General features: G+C 37.0%; 2 long non-coding RNA genes across 4 annotated transcripts; one reads left to right on the forward strand and one right to left on the reverse strand.

Moving 5' to 3' along the window:
• Positions 1 to 3,859: 3,859 nt before the first annotated feature.
• On the reverse strand, positions 3,860 to 12,086 carry LOC132623320 (uncharacterized). 3 transcript variants are annotated; one of them, XR_009576199.1, is made up of 6 exons: positions 11,875 to 12,086; positions 11,653 to 11,779; positions 9,961 to 10,035; positions 8,740 to 8,858; positions 6,173 to 6,242; positions 3,860 to 4,027 (listed from the first exon to the last, which is right to left on the reverse strand). It is a non-coding gene; the product is annotated as an uncharacterized LOC132623320 (long non-coding RNA). The 3 variants fall into 3 exon arrangements; XR_009576197.1 differs by lacking the exon at positions 8,740 to 8,858; XR_009576198.1 differs by lacking the exons at positions 8,740 to 8,858; positions 9,961 to 10,035.
• Positions 7,020 to 13,022, forward strand: LOC132623319 (uncharacterized). The gene is made up of 2 exons (XR_009576196.1): positions 7,020 to 7,729; positions 12,614 to 13,022. It is a non-coding gene; the product is annotated as an uncharacterized LOC132623319 (long non-coding RNA).
• Positions 13,023 to 13,810: the final 788 nt, after the last annotated feature.

Here is a 13,810-nt window from a genome sequence, read left to right on the forward strand (position 1 = left end):
TACCTCCTTGTAGGTGACAGGCCTTGGAGCCACTCTGAAAGGGGAGGAATGGGCTTTGAAGGCTATTCCCCACCAAGCAGGTTCAGAAAGGCCTACCCTTCCAAAATTCTCTAATGCCATAGTGGAGGTTGCAGGTACCAACATGGGTGATGGCGCATAGAAGTCGGATTCCTCGTTGGTTGGGGCATAGTAGTTGGATTCCTTGTTGGCATCATTCTCCTCCTCTGCAAACTCATGAAACATCTCAAATGGTTCATCCTCCCCCTCAGCCTCTATGTCAATTGGCTCTAATTTCTCCTCCTTCATATCCTGAGGCTCCTCTTCTTCCTCTTCTGCGTCTCCTTCTTCAACGAGTTCGAAGGCTCCCTGATGAGGCTCCGACTCCTCTTGCGGGTCTGATTCTGTTACCCAATAGTCTGATCTAACTCCTTGGCTTTCATTCACTCCTCCAAGAGTCTCCTCTCTAGGCGTCATAGGCCTTCTCTCTAAAGGTATATAGTTCAGTACCAAATCCCTTACTCCTTCGGGGACGTTCCCGTAGTATTGTTCTGTGGTTATGCCCTCTAACGGGTTCCCCACCATCTCTAGCAGTCGGTACACTTCCTTAATTGTTCTCCTTATTTCTTGGAAGTTCTTCTCCATTTGTAGCACCTTGTCTCTCAGCATTTCCGCTATCTCTCCCAGAGTCCGCGTCTCTTGTTCTCCTTAGTTTGCCATTGTAAGTCAACCTTTTATGGAGATAAATTTGGGTAAATTTTTAAGCTTTTGGTTTTTCTTTTGGTATGTAGTTTTAGATCATCATACCAAATGTATTTAAGCCTTAATACATGTTAATACACATAGCAAATAGGCTTGTGAAGCACGTAGCAAGAATTCATGTAGTTTGGCAGATATTTATACTATTCGCGTTTCTAAAACCTTTTTGAGTTAAGGCTCTCCTAATTGATTGAATCATGCAAGTGCCATTTGTGAGAGTGAACCATTGCCCCCGAAAAATCATCATTAGTTAATAAATAGTAATAAAAATATCTTTCCCGAAGGGATTACAAAGATGATGAAGCCGACAAAGGGCTCAATATAAAGCAATAAATCAGCAAGGCTTCCCTCCAGCAGATGATGTCGAGGCCTGGCTCGTAGGTCAACCATATTCTATGGATCTTTAATACTAGGGTGCGTAAAACCTTCCCTAGGGGATCACCAGAACCCTTACCTCGAACTTTGTTCCGAAAGATTTTTTTTTCTGAAAAAATCTTTAAACCCGATTTTCCTAGTTTTCCATAATAAATTAGGTGGCGACTCTAAAAAAAATACTAAATCCAATTAGAGCACCAACAACCTCGTAGTAACTTTTATGTCTTAACCCGCGTAAAAGCGAATCGTAACAGATGGCGACTCCACTGGGGAATTTCTAGTTTCTAACCATAAGGATTTCAATATAAGTTGATTTTAACTGTACTTATTTTTTTATGTGTTTAAATTCCGCAATTATAACTGTCATTCATTTTATATCATAAACTCCGTCACTTCTGGCAAAAGGCATGGTTTCAAAGGGGACATGTGGGATAACGGTCTTGCCTTCACTAAAAAATCCGAAACACCCTTTCTTTGGAACACATTGAACGTTAAGCTGGTGTGTGGTCACCCAACGGCCGACAATTGTTCAACCCGAGTAGTGAATAAAGCTATTTGAAAACATGTAAATATGCCTATGAATGAAATCATTACTTAGTTGGGGGGGGGGGGGGGGGGGGGGATTAACCTTGACTTCTACTTTGTAGATGTCGATCGACTTGAGTTTCGACATGGTTTTGACTACACCGGAGCTGCTGCGTATTTGGTGGGGCCGAATGTCCTTGGAAGAGAAAAAGGGGATTTCATGTCACTTGGGGAACTTAACATCCATTATGACTATGACGGCTTGCAAGGAATTGATAGAGGTGATTACCGGATTTTGGGATAGGGATAGGGATAGAATGGTTTTCAGATTAGGGGATGACATCGAAATGACGCCGAGTCTAGAAGAGTTTAGGGATGTGTTCACTAGCATAGGCTCGGGCCTGAAAATAAGATAGAAACTCGACCAAAATGTTTTAATCCCAGAAAAAACCCACTTACTCCCAGATTTGTAGAATGCTTTCTTTAAATTACGCCAATTGGGCCCATGGCCCCAGCATACCCTTTAAAGAGCTCTACAAAAGGTTTGGGAGCCCGGATGGATTTGTAGAGTATCCCGGGGAATTTAAGACTTATACCGAATGGACGACCACTAGACCTTTATCTTTCGCCATTTGCTTCCTGGGAACCATGGTTTTTCCTAAAGATCGGTCCTTAGCCATAGATGTCCGAGTCATTTCGGTCGCCCATGCCATATTCTACGGTATAACCCAGTAAGAGGAAACCAAATATGTTGACATAACCCCAATCATACTAGCTGATTTGTATCGAGCCCTGAGCCTCTGCCGGAATCATTACAAATACTTCCAAGGCTGTAACTTGCTCCTGCAATGATGGATCCTCAAGCACATGATCAAGGTTAGGGGTGAACAACACTTAAGTAAGCCGGCCGAAAGGGATGGTCTTCGGGATTTTCGCCCTAACTTCGGAGAGCAAAACAGACAAATTTGGACGTTCACCTTTTTTAGATTAAAGAAGGAAAGCATTCAATGTATGTTCCACGACTTCGTGTCCACTGAAGTCATGGTTAAGGGAAGAAAGTGTCCATTCTTACCACTTATGGGAATTCGTCTGTATACACCTGCCGGGGTCTTGAGATAATTTGGGAGAATTCAAGTCATGCCCCAAATTGGAGGCATGGGGGATTTTATCATTGACTATGACGTTGACAGACCACCGAGAGCTTTGGATTGCATACGAGAGTGGAAGGGTCGCATGTTGTGGGGTCCTAATGCCTTAGCCGAAGTTAGGTTTCATTATGCTTGTGTTATGGAGTATAAGGATTGGTTGAGGGCCGACTTACAAGGCACACTTCCTCCTAGGTCTATTCTCTATAGCTGTGTCCAAGACAAGCTTTCACAAGTCGAGATCCGAGCCCGTTCGATTAAAAGGAGAGCTGACGACAGAGATTCTAAGTATTTGGAGAAAATTGAGCATGACGGAGCCCATCATAGAAAGTCTGAGACATGAATTGGAGCTTACTAATGATTGTTTGATCGACCGAAAAGTGAAGAAAGCCAAGACTGATCGGGATCGGGCTACATCATCCATCACCGGAGGACACTTTTGCTGATTTATTTTATGCACTATCCTTACTTTATCTTTTGTACCCCTTCGGGAAGGATATTATTATTAATGATTATAGGGCAATGGTTTGATTCAAATGACACATTTATGTTTCAAATGTTTAGTATGCTTAGTAACGCGCGTAGTGTAATCTTATAAAATGTTTTGTGTGACTTATTTGCTTTCATATGTTTCGCTTAAATGCTTAATTAATCTCGAGTACCGCCCACTCACCCAAAGAAAAACAATGAACAAAACTACCCATACTAACACTCTATTTGGAACGTTGTTACTCATTGTTTCATAATGTACTGTATTGTATTGTACTGTGCTGTTTTGTAGATACAACGTTTGGATGGACTGTATTGTTTGCTGCTGTGTCATAACATATTTTTTGTTTGGATTGAATGTATCGTACTGTATTTTAATTGGTAAGTTTACTAAAATGCCCTAAACTATAAGTTTACAAATTCAGATTTCAAATTCAATCCTAAATAGTTAAGAAACGTCATTAACCACTCAAAATCTTTAAAATTTCACTGGTATAGAAAGTTTGAAGACATCCCACAAACGATTTTCTCACGATGCCGATATTTTTCATATAATCCATAGCTTAAAATGCATAACGAAATAATTGTCAATAACGAAGTATTCATGCGGTCCACAAAATCATAAATACTTAAAATTTAAATAAAATTATTCTAAACTTAATCTTCGGGTGACATCATGGTCAATAAAAGAATCTTGCGGTCTTCCTGCGGACATCCCATCAGTGTGCGACACATATCTGCGTTTTTACAAAGAATTTTATCAGTTTTTTCGGTTATTTGGTTTTTTCGATTTTTTCGATTTTTAAAAAGAAACACATTGTTCACATAGATGAACAATGAACAAGCAGCATCAACAAGTAAAATATCAGATTGGCATTTAACTCAACATGAACAATATGAGAAATTTCCACAAAGTAAACCAGCATTCACATACAGGTGTATTATACAATTCTAGAGTCATGGTTTAACAAAAGCATGGGAAAGCACAGCAAATAAGCAAAATATTCTATGCAAAAAAATAAAACAAGAAAGATAACAACAACGAAAACTCTACGCATAACTCTTTCTTGCTACCTTTCTTCTGAAAGTCCTCCTGATTATGGGCTCAATAACATATCTAGGCTTTCTACTCTCTTATCTGTATAGCGAGCATACACATTGGGTAAAGACTCCTGATGAGGGATAATCATAAGATATCGAGGTCGTGATAACCATACGAGGAATGCTATGGAAAAATCTCTTGAACACTTCAATAAACTCAAATCGAAGTCTTCAAACTACAATCAACAACAATAAGGTTATCATCAACTAAGGAAAATCCGGACTATGATGAAGCAAGCAACAAGCTTGTATTACAACAACGATCAAGATGATTCTATGGACAACTTATTCCTTACTGTACATAGCACAATAACAACAATATTCTCAAGTCAATCCTCATATCGGCCAGCCACACAAAGAACCATCCCAAAATAGTCCACCACACTACAATAACTTCAATATGATTTCCAACCTATACTTCACAATACATGAAGGAGATGGTGAATCATACCTTAGGACACAATAAAAGCCCTCAATCTAAGATTACTTCACCTTAAAGAGCCCTCCAAGAAGAAGAAGAAATCTACAAAAGCACCATGAGATTCCCGACCTTAGATTCACGTTATTTACCTTGGTTTATGCTCTTAGCTCACATAGGAACTTTTAGAGAGAGTTTGGGAGGTGTTTGGGAACTGAAAATATGGAAAATGAAGTTCAAATGATGCACCGCCGCTTTATACACCTTAAAAGGTTTCCACTGCCTCAAATCTACGGCCCATTCTACGAATCGTCTTATCAATACACAAATGCATAAATCCCCAAGAATTTCAATTTCGCTCATATTCATTACCCTAGGAATTGGGTTCAAGATTTCCCCAGCCCGGATAACCACTATATGGATCGTATATCCACACTGTAAAACCACTTCCAAAATTCCAATTTCTGCCACCAACTTACGGTGGCTCTTCCACCTTTTGACAGGCCGTGAAATGGTTTCACGATCCGTGACACTTCCAGTTGCTTTCCAAAATTTGACGCACTTGTTTTCTTCAATTCGTTTAGCCTTTGATCTTCACGACACTTACTAATCACTTGTTAAACTTGAGTTAAGAACTTATAACCTCAAAGATAGTCTTAATTTCTGAGCTTAATTTAACTAACTTACGACGAATATAACGTACAAAAGTACGAGCTGTAACAAATTCCCACTAAATTGGTAGGGGACAGATGTCGTTCAGTATTGTCAGGAAGCGCAATCATTTTAGCAGAAATGGATGACCAAGAGTGGTCGAAAGCTATCAATTCAGACGTTGTCAAGAGATACTACTCCTGAAGGAAGATTTCCTTTATAATCACATCGTTTGATTGTAAGTTGAACTACACCTGACCTATCCCTTATAGCGGAATACGCATAAAACCCATATCGGGTTCGATGTTCTTTTGTAATAGAAAATCCAAATTATATTCCTTGCAACATGAACTATGCAATAACCTGATTTCCTGAGTTGGGATACGTAGGCAGTCCACGTAGGACTCAGTCTCTTTATTAGAAAAATATCAACCTTATTCCGGAACTACGTAACAATCTAATACCAAATTGTCACGACCTAAAATCCCAAATAGGCTGTGAGGGAACCTATTCTAACCCGTAGGTGAACCCAAGCAAAATCTAAGGTCTTTTAACAATCATAAAAGAGGAAATAAAGTAAGAATAACTCATAAGTCAATAATAATGTCTCATAACTCATAAACCCAAACCTGGAAGCCATAAGTACAAAAGCCACTAATACTCAAGACAAGTCTAGACAGTTGTCCGTAAAGTAAAAATAGCAGCAACTCACCTAGACAACTCCAAATATATGCCTCAACGATCAACGATAACTCGTTCACCACTCGAACTCGGAATAGAACCTGCACATAAAAAGGTGCAGCAAGTGTAGAATGAGCATGGGAAAACACGTATACTCAACAACATCATTGATCGACCCTAAGATGAAGCGATGACTGTTGACACTTAATTTGGCCCTCCAATAATTTTATTTAATTTCCCAAAGTTCTTGGATCTCAAACGGAGTGAAATATGTGTTTTATAAATCAAAATGGTTTTTACAAAATTATTTCGATAATATTTTACCATTTCATTTGGAAAAATGAGTTCAACTATATGTTGTAAGTCATTTAAAAATACTTTGCATACTTTATCATTAATATTAAAGTATTTTTTCAAAATTAAATAAAAAATAGTTCAAAACAGTTATTCAGTTAGTTGTTTAAATTATTGCCAAATATTTTACTCCGTTGATTCAAGAAGATTGAATAATTAAATGAAATAATCAATTTACCTCTCAATTTTATAGAGTTACATTTGTGATTCAATATTAACTACAATTGGTTATGTTCTTAATTGTGGTTACATTTAAATTAATTGTTATGTGTTAATTATGGCTATATTTGAAATGTCCAATTGCATGATTAAGGTTATAATTGCAATAATTAGTCAACTTATGCATTTTGGTCACATTTGAAAAAGAATAGACTAGTTATCTTTTTAATCAGGCTATAATTGAAATGTTTGATTAATTGTCATTGCTTTCAATTTTGACTATTTGATTAATTGTATTTTTGTCCCTTTATATATAAACATGTGTATAGGGGGTATACATGTATATCTAGGCCATTATCCCTTTCTCTTCATTTTTAACTGGCCAGGCCCAGTCCACTTCTGGACCAACCCGGCCCAACGACCCCTTTATTTCACTAACTTAAACCAAACACACCTTATTTGTGTGTTGAGAAGGGTTTCACCTGAAACCCTAGCGTCGTCGTCTCTTTCTTCGGTCATCATGGCCAAAGATGGCAAAGTTTCAGGTGAAGACGCCTTTTCCCAATCTATGTTTGACCATTTGAGGTAAAGGCATTAATTGCCTTCACCTTCTCTCCTCTGCACCATCGCGGTTCAACCGCAAAGAGGTAAAAACTCCTCTTTCTCTCTCTATTTTTTTTTGTCCAAAACAAGGACAACATTAATGATATTTGTCTCATTGTTTATCTAAAAGCTTCAATTTTCATTGGTTCACACGGATTCACAGGGATTCAAGAAGAATCCTTCACAAAATCTGAAAGTACCACATCGAAATTGAACTAAGAATTGGGGTTATGTGGGCTTCTATATAAAGAACCCCATTTCTACCATTTACACACACCTTACAAGCCTTATATTCACTTAGTAAAAACTCAATTTAACTGGGGTTGCTAACATTGCTTAAAACCTTGACCTAATCGAGTTTTTAGTCTAAAAATTTTAATTTTTTTCTTTCTTTGTATGGCTGAGTTTTCTGGTGTTAGGAAACAATGGAGCATTCCAGTTTCATTCTCGACCAAGGCTGCACAGAAAAAAGGTAAATGTTCTTCCTTTTAGTTTTTTCCCTCTTTAATATGCTTGTGTTTGTATGATTATTTAGTTTAATTTAGTTTAGTTATGTGTTTTAGTTTAGTTTAGATATTGCTATTGTTTGTGTTTGGTAGATTAGCCTATCCATTAGTAGGTGTTTATGTAGTTGCTTAATATGGTTTCTTGCTTAGTCTGTAGTTTATGTTGTTATTTGTTTATTCCAGTATAAGTTAATTAGCATTAGTTGATTATGTGCTCAATAGGAATTGTCTAATTCATATCTTGTTTGAACATGATTCATGACTAATTCTGGTCAGTCCTATATCTTCATATGTCTATGTTTAAATTCATGTCTGTTGGCTCAAGCATAGATTTACCTGGATTGTTTGACTACTACTGATATAAACGTATGTTGTGAGAAGATCCATTTGTTAGCAGTTTGCATGTGTCTTTGTCTAGTTTATACTTTGTTGAAACATGGATTTGGTTGTGTTAACTATTGTGAATAGTATTAGGACCTATTCCCATCCAGTACTGATGAATGACGTATTTATATCCATTTGAGATTTAAGCTCTGTTTCATTTAGGAGATTATTGTGTTAGTTTGAATATAAGGAAATGATATATACTTATTCAGTGACAAATTTTGTATAGTGTGAAATGTCAACAAGCATTGCCACCTAACTTGTTATTCCTTTCTGCTCAATGTAATCCCATGATTTAGATGGTAGTCCTGTTTGGTTTCAGCTTGAGTCCTATTCATGCCTACATGTTGTTTAGCCTTAGTCATTGCATTAACCACCATGATGTTTGATCTCTTAGGTTCATTTTTGTCTTCCTTTGTATCAAGTCTATCGCTATATGAGAGCATATGAGTCATTAAGCTCTGGTTGAATAAACTCATGTTTAAACTGAAAGTAGTCATTTAAGATAAAAGAAGGAATCTGTTTAAATCACTTAAAGGTAAAGGGTTGGGAGGTTGTCACTTGGGCGTGATAAGGCAAGGATGTTACTTACCTAGGGCCAGGGAAATGTAAGGAAAGGCTTTGAGTTCCTCAACTCAGCCTAGTACTACTGATCCTAGGTTGCTGGGGTTCCTCCATGTTGAGTGATACCTCATGGGACCCTCTAAGACCCTGGTGAAGAAGAAATAAGGATCCTGTTGTAAGGAACAACTTGTTGTGTCAAAATGATGAGGTCTAAGGTGCAAATATGAGTACTGTGCTTGTTTGGTTCTATGTTTTTCTTGATAACTTGTGTGTACCTTGTTTCTTACTGCTCCAAATGTTATAAACTCATAATCTAAAGTGTTGCCCTTCCAATAAGATAGTTTAGGATATATTCAAATGTCTATCTTTGTTTTGGATAAAGCTTGTTTCAGTCTATGCTTGTCCATGTATGTGTTATATGTATAAGACCAACCTTAATATCATGAAGCATGCGATTTGACCTAGTCTAACTGCTTTGATTATGCACATGTTGACATATTCTGTCTATTTAATTCCTATCTAAATTGAAATGAATATGTTCAGTAAAACATATCAAGGATCCTATCCTTACCTGTCATAAAGTACACTTCACAATTTCAAGCCATTTTCATTATCCTTCCATTTCCGATGATAAGTGAGATATCAAGAGAGAGATGAATGCAAATACAAGTCACAAGCATAGCAAATATGGAGACAAGCCCACATAAAATCTTATGGAACCAACCTAATTGGATTTTACCTCCACACCACTAGTCATTCCGCACACAACCCAGAGATGGCTACTATATCAAGTATGTCCAAAGAATCACAGATGTTTCCTTCTCACTTATAATCATCAGCACCAATCACAGGTAATATCAATGTATCATGGAAATGAGGATGAATGCAATGCAAAATAACAATATCAAGTGAATCATATCAATCTCAATCATGCCACACATGGACACATGTCACAATATTAATGCCAAGTCAAGTCCTTTCCTCTATCCATGATAATTTCAAGATAAGTGAGAGACATTTGTATCATAATCACAATATGGCAACTAAGTACAAGTCCAATATCACACACATGGAAACAAGCCAATAAATCACAAAGAGGCAACAAGCTCGCAAATCAGTCAACAATACCAACCTAAGAATATTCACCCAACTTCATACCCGAAGGCTTAACATGCTTTCTCCGTCAATAACTAACTTTTAAATATGCTTCGCTAACGGAAGTCTAATCGAAAGGTAAGTCGTAACCTACCTCGCTGCCGAGCTAGAGCCACGAACAATCAAATTTGAGACTTGCCCTTCCGAAGAGCCTCCAAGTACTCAAATTCTAGCCATTATCGAATTCTAAGTTAGAAACGAGAAACAACAATACCCATATTGCTATACATTCATTCAAATGAAAATCAACTAAGTAAAAGAGGGGAAACAGGCCCACAAGGGTATAACGGGTATTTCAAAGATGGAATAGGTAACTCAACATTCTAGAAGTTCAATTCTACTCCCCAATTGCTACATTAGCTCAAGTACTGATTAATTTCGTCATTCAAAGAAAAAACATAATTTGGGTATAAGCCCTAACTTTCAATCTTTCAATTTCTAAACTAGAAAGGAAGATTCAATCCTATTGGTTACTAATTCGTGATATTCCATGCTTAGATTAGTCAAATCCATCAATTAATGTCATATTGGAAGACTAAATTTCAATTAGTAAAGCAAAGGTCAAAACCCATCTTCTTACTTTGGTTCTCTAGATTTTCTACAATAGATTCAAGCTTAGAAAAGGTAAATAAAGGAATTCAAGGTTAGAAAAACTTACCCCAAGAAGAATCCACCTAAAACCTCTTCAAATCGCATTAGAGACACTTAGGAGAAATAATATTTGGAAAATGAAATCAAAGGGCTTAACCAAACATTAAATAGAATCTATTTCCGCATTTTTCGTCGCAGCGGTAAGGGGTCCACTCCCGCGACACACACACAGCTGGAGTGGATTCCCATGAATCCCTAACCTGCGCCAGAGAGGACCAGGCCTAGCTGAGGCGGCTATGCTGTGGCGAACAACGTCTCGCCCCAGCAGGACATCAGACACTAGCAATTTTGCTGGTTTTTCACTAACTTCTTCCCAAAATCCGACAATCATCTGAGACCTTCCAAATGCAAACCAGACATGTAAACACACATAAAAACAAGCTACAGATTCACTCGTGGTCTCAGAATTTCCAACAGACGTATATTTGACCGGGTCAACACCCAATGGTCAAATATCAACTTTCCAACCAATAACTCAAAATGCTCCCAAGTGCCTCGGAAACCAAACTGAACATCCCAACAAGTCATAATCGACCCTCCAGACATCTCAGAATCGACAGATTCCCGAAAAATGTTTGTTTACCCAAAAGTCAACTATCGGTCAACTGTTTTCACTTTAAGGCTCTACTTCTCATAAGTCATTATAGATCTCGCCCAATCACCTCGGGAACCGTGCCACTAATCCCCGCGGGTCAAAATCACACTAAGGCTCGGGGAAGGGTCAACGAGGGTAAATGGGTCAAAAGCACTATAACGACCAAACGGGTCATTACAAACTCAAGTACGATGAATTGATTTTTGGTAGTAATAGTTTCATCACTAAGCCATAAAATTAATTTCCACTATGAAAATCAAAACTTCATAATTCCAAGAGAGTTGCACAAAGCAAGAACTTCAAACTTAAGGCTTCTGGCCTATCTAGCAATAGATAATCAACTTCATGTGAACACATAAAACTCAACTCCACTACTATCAACCGGAAAATGGAAAAAGAAAATGCAATCAAATAACAAACCAACACGATTAAAAAAAACCATATTCCGTCAGAAAATACCAACATTTATACGTCAAACACATAGTAAACGTACTTTTATTTCAAATATTTTTTTTTACTATATAATTAAGCTAGGCGTACCTGCAGTATACCACATACGATTTCTCCGGGAAATGGATGGGTTTTGGGTTATGAAGCTTCATCTGCTCCTTCCCTGCATCTCATCTTTGAGATTCCTTTCTTTTCTCCTCAAAGTAAATGCACATGCCTACACTTGCGATTAACAATTTGAAAAACAATTAAGTACTAAATTTCAATAACCAAGAATAAAGGGAAAAACAAATTACGAAACAAAAACCCTACACAAGGGAAGACGGAGAAGAGGAGAGTAAAAGGACCAGGAAGGCTTGGCAACAGTTAATGAAATTTAAATTCAGTGCATGCAACAAATTTTTGCTTAGGTTTACTTGAAATTGCACATAGGCCTTCCATAGAGATTAACCGCAGAGCCCTATTTTTAGAAGCTTAGATATGGAATGCTAGAGACTATAGGGTTGTAGAAAGTTTGAATAGGAATATTCTGGTGGAACACTCGTGTTTGCATATATTGTATCCAGTTATTCAATTTAGAGAGGAATAAGCTTAAATTACCATATTGACCCTAGAATAAGTTTAAATTACCATATTGACCCTGTCCCTAAACCTTTTGGTACAGTTCACTTTACTCTTGGTACAACAATTTACTGCAGTGTTCGTACCCATCTTGTTGGCTTATAAATTATAGAAATGATGGAAAATTTTGTATTGTTATGAATAAATTAAGTGGTTGACCATGTGGGCCACCACTACTACTGTAGCAAGCTTGCCTTTGCAAGTTTACTACTGTGGAAAGCTTGCCTTTGCAAGTTTAAGGCTTTATATATAGCCATATAAAATTGATGGAAATATACAATTGAGAATAGAAAGAAAAGCATTACTATTACACTTGCTTCTTATGCTCTCTCCGTTTTGCTACTTTATTTTATTACATCGTTTTTATTTTATAACACGTTATCAGCACGAGACTCTACCATTTTGAGCATTTACTTTGATTTAATTTCAGGTTAGGAAGCAATTTAAAGAGAACGTAAGAATGAATCTCGTTGATCAATTTTTAATTGTTTAGTATAATTACAAAGCTACGGAGAAATAAAGAGATGGCAGGTATACATCTTTCTGTTACGAAGAAAGTACAAGATATCAGTAAAGGAGCTTTTTCACCAAGCCATATAAGGGCTCTTGGTGTGAAGAGCAATAATCTTTTTCCTATAGCAGGTATACATTTTTATGGGTTAATATTAAGAAACAGGTAAGTATTGAATTTGGTTTGTTTGAAATTCAGTTTTGTACTATTAGAGGCAGTTTGACCAAATAATTGCTACGAGCTGACACAAAGTATTATTGTTAAACTCATTCATTGTCCGAAAGCATGTTCACACTTCTTTATGAGGACTGTAGCTTTATACATTCAAGATGGCTTTCTCTGAACTCTTCATGGTTTTACTATGTATACATATAGAGTGTATTTTTTCATAAAAGATAAAATTAAACTCCCATAGAGTTTGTAGAAGAAAATATATGACCACTGTACGTGGTAGTATTTTCTAAGCCTTGTTATTACTAAATTTAATTATGCTTGTAACCACCAGAAGTGGTAATATTTTCATAAGTCTGTTGTGCCTACAATTGAAGATATGTATAAGAGAAATATTATTTATATTATGTCACAAAATTGCTCCCGAAGAGCAATATGAAAAATTCGAGAGATATTATGACATGATTTTATGGTCCACTTTGAACTGTAATACAAGTTACAAGAAATGTTCGACGTCAAGAATTGGTATATTTCATGTCTTGGTAAAACTTAATTTGGTTATGTGTAAAAGCATAAAGTGGTACTTTATTTAAAGACTCGAGAGTGAGTCTCAGTGCACTTTGGCCTATTATGCTATTGGTTTAGGGTAAGACAGTGGAGTCAAGTCTCATTGCACCAAGAGAGTAAGACATCGAGTTTGAGTCCCGGTGCACTATAATGATAATATAAAAAGTTGGGTTCAAGTCCCATCGTATTATGGCTTAAAACACCTTTATATGAATAAGACATTGGGTTTAAGTCCCAGTGCACGATATTGATGATATGATGATGACTGAGCAAATTAATATGCTCTTGATTAAATTGTGAAGCCTGTCCCACTGTCTTTGCTCCATTCCCTGAAGTGAATGTGGTAGCAGTTTATGATAAGTCTGAAAGATGACAAAA

This window comes from Lycium barbarum, chromosome 12, assembly GCF_019175385.1.
Source record: "Lycium barbarum isolate Lr01 chromosome 12, ASM1917538v2, whole genome shotgun sequence".
Taxonomy (NCBI): Eukaryota; Viridiplantae; Streptophyta; class Magnoliopsida; order Solanales; family Solanaceae; genus Lycium; species Lycium barbarum.